Here is a 7125-nt window from a genome sequence, read left to right on the forward strand (position 1 = left end):
CAGTCCCCTCACTCCAACATTCTTGTTTACTGGGGATAGAGCCTGGGTTCAGCCATGCCAGCCATGCCCTGCTTCTATTTGCTCCAGGCCACTGAGGCAGTGTGCTGCAGCTGCTGGGGCATGCGGCAGGCATAGAGATATTCTGGTAGGGTGCTAGAGTATCTCTCTGGAGGATCCAGCCTCCAGTTGGTTCAGGGCATGCTCCAGGAGCATGCCCTGCACCACTTTTTTCAGGTTTTGTTGTGTTTTGTTGATACCCAGATTTCCTGGTATCAAAAACTTACAGTCTCCAGGGAACATTTTTTTCATTCCTAGTGTGCCCCCGCAGCATCTCAAACTGCTTTGAGATGCTGCAACAGGCACACGCTCATTTGCCAGGACGTGGCCCAAAAAGTGCAAATACCTCTACAGATGGCCCTAGGCAATGTGCAAGATTTTGTGGCAGACATAAAAAAGCTGATTCCTTACCCATTCTCTAATGCAGTGGTCCTCAACCTTTCTAGACTTGAGGCACCCTCCTATACCTTTCCTGAATTTGGCAGCACCCCAGATGAAAAACAATGTTTTAGTGCCATAATTAGTTATTTCTGTATGTGAGCACAGTGGAGGGTGGGGTGCATGTTGTGCTGAGAGTATGAGAACAGGGGTGGGAGACTGGGCAGAATCTTACCTGCCACAGCTTCAGCTTCCCCTGGGGCTGCAGGCTTTCAGTGGGGACCCAGAGCAGAGTCTATTAGCCTTGCTCACCCTCTTACATGTGTCTGTGATCTTCCTGTAGATCCTGGCTGTAAAAGCCTTAATTTGGCTTTGGCTGTGAAAAGGCTAACAAAATAGCTATAGTCACACAGCAGTGAGGAAGGAGAGATAGGCTTTGAGAGAAATCCTGACTCTGGCTGAGCTCAGAGAAAAGAGCCTCTGGGTGAACCCATGCTGAGCACAGCCCCTGCTGTCACTCCAGCTTTGCCCTTCTCTGCCAAGGCATAGCTCTTTCAGCAGGGGGGTGGGGGAGAAAACATACTGACAACTGGGGCGGAGGGGGTGGAGAGAGAGGAATCCTACTTGCCCAGGCTCATCTTACTTGAGGGGCAGCAGCTCCAGCAAAGTGGGCTCAGGTGGCTGCCACTGAGGAACAGGCAGTGGCATGGACTCCCCGGGGCTGCTCTTGGTGCCTCATTTGCCCCCCACTCCTGAGGCAGGACTGTGCCTTCCATGGCAATATCTCTGTGTGGGGGTGTCACAGGGGTGTTTGTGTCTGGATGTCACTCTCCTTCTTCCATTTAACCCCTCCTACAAGTTTCCGCTCCAAAGGTGTGCATCAGGTGCAGCAATCCCATTCTGTTAAAGATCACTTGTATTTATATTCCACAGGCTGACTACACACGACATAAAGTAGGACGATAAAAATCAAAGTAAAAAAAATTAAACAGATTTCTAAATGTAAAATAACTATGTTCAACTTTCTGAAAATAAATCAATTTAATATAAAATATAGCAAACCCAGGATAAGGCCTACACTTACTTTGAATCAGTAAAATTTTTTTAATTAAATAAGAACTTAATGGATAGTCTGATGCATTCGTTGTCCAAGTCAAATCACTGACCTGGGAAGTTCCTGGGGATTCATCAAGAATGAGCTGTTGGACACGATAAAACAGTTTTTAAAGCAGTAGCTTCATCTGCAGGTACAGAGAGAATATTTTCTTCAATTTATTCAGTAGTTTTGTTCAATGATTAATTTATTCAAAGCTGGAAAATAGACCAGGAGTTGAAAAAGCAGGAAAGCTTGTTTTTTTCTTTAAATCACTGAATACATAGGAGACGATAATATCTGCTACTTCTAAAATGTTGCAGGACATGATAACGAGAAACAATCAGTTCAGTTTTTTCAGTACAGAAAATACTTCCTTTATTTAGTAAATAAGTTTTAAATGCAGAATATGTTTGGATAAACTTTTTCTCCCCTCCATTACACATTTAGCTCAATTCAACTAATACAACCATTTAAAAATGTACAAAATGACAATAAGCTGAATTCTTCTTTTCATCAAATCCAGATAAACAAATCATAAATAAAAAGTAAAATAATGTAGTAGATCATAATGCTACTTTAGTAATATATTTATCACAATTTTCTAACAATAAAATACGTACTGATACCTTATGTCCTGCTACTTAACAAGTGGAAGTGCTAAAATTAGCCTAATGGCTATCTTTCCCTTAATAATTACCATACAAGAAGTATCAATCTTTTTTAAAGAAAACAGAAAAGTACAAGTGAAAACAAGATTAAAAATGATTATTAAAAATTGGTTTCCTTTTGGCTGATTTAAATCATGCTGCTTGCTGATTTAAGTAAGTCCACCCCAATTAATTTTAAATTCTCTTTTCCCTTAAGTTTCAACTGAGAAGGGAAAAAAATGAATGTAAGACCTTCTTAGAAAGGTATTTTATTCTAAAAATGTCAAAGATTTTGTTTTCAACATCTTGTCTAACTGGAGAAAGAAATTCTGGTGGCTGGAAAAGTAGTGAAATATACGTCAAAAACCAAGATGGTGAATTCTGAGCACGAGGGGAAAAAATTAGTCAGACTGTTTAAAATCCTGTTTCTTGTTTGTTACACCCATTTAATTTCAATGAGCAATTTACATTCTGGAAGAAGTATGCCTTTGTTAAAAAGTCATTGATTTTCACTGATGATATTAGAAATGCAGAGACATGGTCAGAGATGACCAAGCAAATCCTAGGATATTCAGGCAAGACATTTAGGCTATTTCCTAGGTAAGAAACAATAGAGAATGATAAGACGTAGGAAGAAAACATTTCTTTACATCATAATGTTACAAAAAGTTCAAGCCTAATAAAAAAAACAAACAAAACCTTAAAGTACCTTTACTATGAGTTTGCTCAGTTTGGCCTAGGTAAACAGCTGCTCTATACTTGTCATACAATCATAGAATAGTAGGGTTGGAAGGGGTCTCAGAGGGTCATCCAATCCAATCCCCTGATCAAGGAAGGATTGCCCCCAACTAAATCATACCAGTCAGGCATTTGTCTAACCTGCCCTTAAAAGTGGTCAAGGATGGAGATTCCACAACCTCTCTGGATAAACTGTTCTTATGCTCAACCATGCTCATAATTGGAAGTTCTTCCTAACATCTAACCTAAATTTCCTGTAATACTGTTTGAAATCATTGCTCCTAGGCATACGTGTGCAGTGACAGAAAATAGGTCCTTTGTTGCACTTAGTGTGTGTTAACTGCACTTACAATGCTAGTGTCAAGGGTTCAAGCAGTAAAACACATGCTAAGTGCCATCGTAGCATAGCAAAGTTAGGTCTTTTCTGGGGAAGAGTATCTCTATCTTCAGTGGCTCCAGTGATTAGGACATGTCTTAGGTAGATAGTAATAAGCATTACCATGCAACTGCTCAGAAAACTTTCTAACTAATAACAATTCTTCCTATGATCTATATAAAACACCTCCTAAGTGTTATGCATGACAAGGCTTCTAGTCTACCTGCATCCTCTTTATAACAACCCTACAGGTACTGAAGACTTGTCAAGCCTTCGTCTCCTACCATCTTCACTTTTCCAGAGTAAATAATTCCAGTTCTTTTAGCCTTTCTTCATAAGTCACATTCCCCAGACTTCGATTTACTTTTGCTGCTCTACACTGCACTCCAAATTGTACCCACCTTTCTTGAAGTGGGGGCCCAAAACTGGATACAGCGCTTCAGGTGAAGCCTCACCAAGTGCTGAATTGAAGCGGAGATTTACTTCCCCTGATTTGCAAGCGCTATTCCTATTATTACGGCCGTGTACACTACTGGACTCTTTTCAACAAGAGAACACTGTTGGCTCATATTCGACTTATAGTCCATTATCATCCCCAGGTCCATTTCTAAAATACTGGAGCCTAGCCAGCCTACTGAAACCTACTTTCATATCAGTAAAACATGGGTAAGACCTACTGCAGACATTTTGCTCAAGTTTGCCAGTGAAATCTCCACCAGAAGCAACTCTGTATCCTGGGTAGCCATTTGAGAACCAGGGCCACATCAGCTACAGCAGTGCTGACTGCAACAGCATGATCAGCTCTTTCTGCATACCCTACAAAGGCAACATTCAGGGCTTCTGCCCTGATCACCCTCCATTATTTATACTACTGTTCTCCCCTACTCATCAAGCTATGAGGCTGGTATCACCTGTTCCCTTGGCCTGTTCTTCCAGACTTATGCAGAACTTGCTTTCATCAAGTTTTCCTGATGTATAGTTGGAAAAGACCTTTTATCCCTAGTTATGTCTTGTGCTATAAAAAGAAATGCAAAACTCTAGAACTCTTGGTTCAGAGATGATACCTTTATTAGACCAACTAAGAAATCACAAAAAAATTATCTTTTTCTGCAAGCTTTTGGGCTTACGCGCTATAAAAAGGAGAGCTATATCTTTATAAAAACGTCCAGCTAGCTTACACTAGATCTAGTCATTTCCATGCTACTTACTAAATATAGGTTTATGTGACTATTCTTTTAAAGGGTCTATTGCAGTGCTAAGCTTTATTAACACAAACTACATTTAAAGAGAACTTCTTAAAACATCTTGAATCTGTCCTAAAGTTAGCCATATAAAGGGACAAGCTGCCCAAAGCAAATCTCAGAACTGACATAGCCATAGATGGCCATGACAACATTGTTAAATCCATTTCAGTCCTGATCTAAGGCCTGCTGCATCAGGAAGTATTTCACATACAGGTGAACTGGCACAATCTGGTATGTTCTCAGAAAAGCTGACTGCAGTCACAGGGACTTTCAACCAGAAATCTGCTGTTTATAGCTAAATGTGAGCCCACAGGAAACTTCTGTTACTGTTACCTTTATGCTTTTCCAGGTAGATCAACAGCCACATTCTTCTATTTTTTCTCAGAATTACTTCTTCAGTCAGGGTCCTTTAACTGGTGGAGGAGCTGTGCTCTTCAATGGTTATGTGGGCATATACCATGAAATCCTCATCCTCTCAAATAAAGCAATAACTCTGGTGTATAAAATACCAATGAATGCCCAGGTAAAGTACATGTCTGCATATCAAAGATACAAAGACAAATTTTACCTACATATTACTACATCTCCTTGCGAGAGTGTGAGATAAAGGTGTGCAAGCTAATTTGCACACTTTATAGCAAATAATAAACAAAAACAAGAAATTGGAGTCAAAATAAAGCTAAGCCATGAACAACTGTGGTCCCAACTACCTAAAAAACATTGATATACTTTCATTCCCTCCAACTCATTGGATCACTCAAGCTCAACATTGCACTTAATCTACCTTGTCAAGGATAACATGGATTCTTCCTAAAACAATTTGTATCAAAGGAACTGTGGTCACATTTTGGTGTCTAGTGGAAAGAAAATGTAACCTAATTATAGATTTAAAGGCCTTCTCCACTTTGTCATTGCTTAGGAGTGAATGCTGTTTTCTAAAACTGGACAAAATACTTCCTCTTATTGCTTGAATTACTATTACAACTGACAGAAGAAAAATCAATGCTCCCTTACTGGGCAGATGGTTTACCAAAATGCAGGAAGCTTAAACCATAGAAAAATGATTTGCCTAAAAGTAATGTACACACCACATACCTACTCAAGGAAAGCAGAATAAGACAACATCTTCTCAAACAAGCTTTTCTCCATACTTAGTTTCTTCTCTTTGTTTCTGCAAGGATTCAAAATGTTCTTAGCTTGACTGATGTGAACTTTGACTTAACTTCACACATCACATACTTAAATAATACTTATTCACCTTTTAAAATATTATATATTTAAAATTACTCTTATAAGTCTCCTCTGTCTAATAGACTCTTAACTATTTCAGTTGTCTGACCTGTCACTGAGTATTAGACCAGGTGCACTTAACACCTGGCTAATGGGCAAGATCCAGCCCCTAACACTGTCATTTGGCCTGCAGAACTCCCCACAGATCCTGTAGGGAGCCCCATAGACCATGGCCCTGTGTGCTAGATTGGGTGCTCAGGATGGTGGGAGGCCTGATCCTGGCATGCAGGGTTTGGGCAGGGGTGCCTGGAATCCAAACCCTACTGGGTGCAGTTGGCATGGATTGGGCGCCACACCACCATGATTGGGCTCTGCACCACTACTGCCTGGACAGGATCAGATCCCAGGGACCTCTGCCACCCCAGCTCAGCTAGGGTTGGGCTCTACAACTCAGCCCCGTGCCATTCAGCTGGATCACAGGAACAAAACTATGAGCACCACTGTACTAGACAGACAAAAGACAATAATGGATCATTATAATTTACCAACTATTCTTTCCAGAAAAAATATAAATGATGAATTTCTCTAAAATCATCCCAAGTTCCTGTTGGATGTCAGCTACACAAGACAACTTGTTTCCAAACAAAACGTTTTAGCCATCTTTCTGTTCTTAAGTTCCATATTTATTCAATTTTAAGATGACGTTTCCCCCCCCATTTAATATGGGGAAATAAAGCCTCATCTTAGAATTAAGTATCAAGTAACAATGCAGTACCTGCAGTCAGAAGAGGCAGCAGAAATCCATTTTGTGAGGCTCAGGGAGGTGCAGGACTTGGCATGCACCCAAGGAAGTATGGGTCAGTGTGGGACTCAGGATGATGAGGGACCTGGCATGGTGCAGGACCCATGGTACAGAGTGATTAGGAACTCTGTGCAAAGGCACAGGACCCATTATAGAAGCACAAGATGGCAGATGGCAGGTGGGGGAGGCACTGGTGGAGGACAAGGGATCATGCTGAGGCTAGTTGCCCCCCCCCCCCCCATTTGGCCCCTTGCTGCTGCTTTCTCCAGTGATAGAGGGTGCAAATTTAAGACAACCCTCCAATAATTATAATTTTCCATATACGTCTAACACATTTTTAATGGATGGAATCTATTGGGGGGGGGTCAGCTTAACCTTGAAGTTGTCTTGGATTTGGGTAAATACGGTCATTTTAATTTTTATCCCCCTTCCCCCCCATTCAAATCTGATTCATTTCCACTTTTAACAAAAGCACATGTACCTTCAAATACCTCAAGTTTCCTTTTGCAGCCACAGGATGATAATGACTCCAAATCCTATAGAAATGTACTTTCCCT

At 40.8% G+C, this 7125-nt stretch overlaps 1 long non-coding RNA gene across 1 annotated transcript; it reads right to left on the bottom strand.

Annotated features, from left to right (window-relative positions):
- Positions 1 to 1911: 1911 nt before the first annotated feature.
- Positions 1912 to 6773, bottom strand: LOC109324379. The gene is made up of 3 exons (XR_002104922.1): positions 6542 to 6773; positions 5632 to 5707; positions 1912 to 2774 (listed from the first exon to the last, which is right to left on the bottom strand). It is a non-coding gene; the product is annotated as an uncharacterized LOC109324379 (long non-coding RNA).
- Positions 6774 to 7125: the final 352 nt, after the last annotated feature.

This window comes from Crocodylus porosus, unplaced genomic scaffold, assembly GCF_001723895.1.
Source record: "Crocodylus porosus isolate Cpor-Errol unplaced genomic scaffold, CroPor_comp1, whole genome shotgun sequence".
Taxonomy (NCBI): Eukaryota; Metazoa; Chordata; order Crocodylia; family Crocodylidae; genus Crocodylus; species Crocodylus porosus.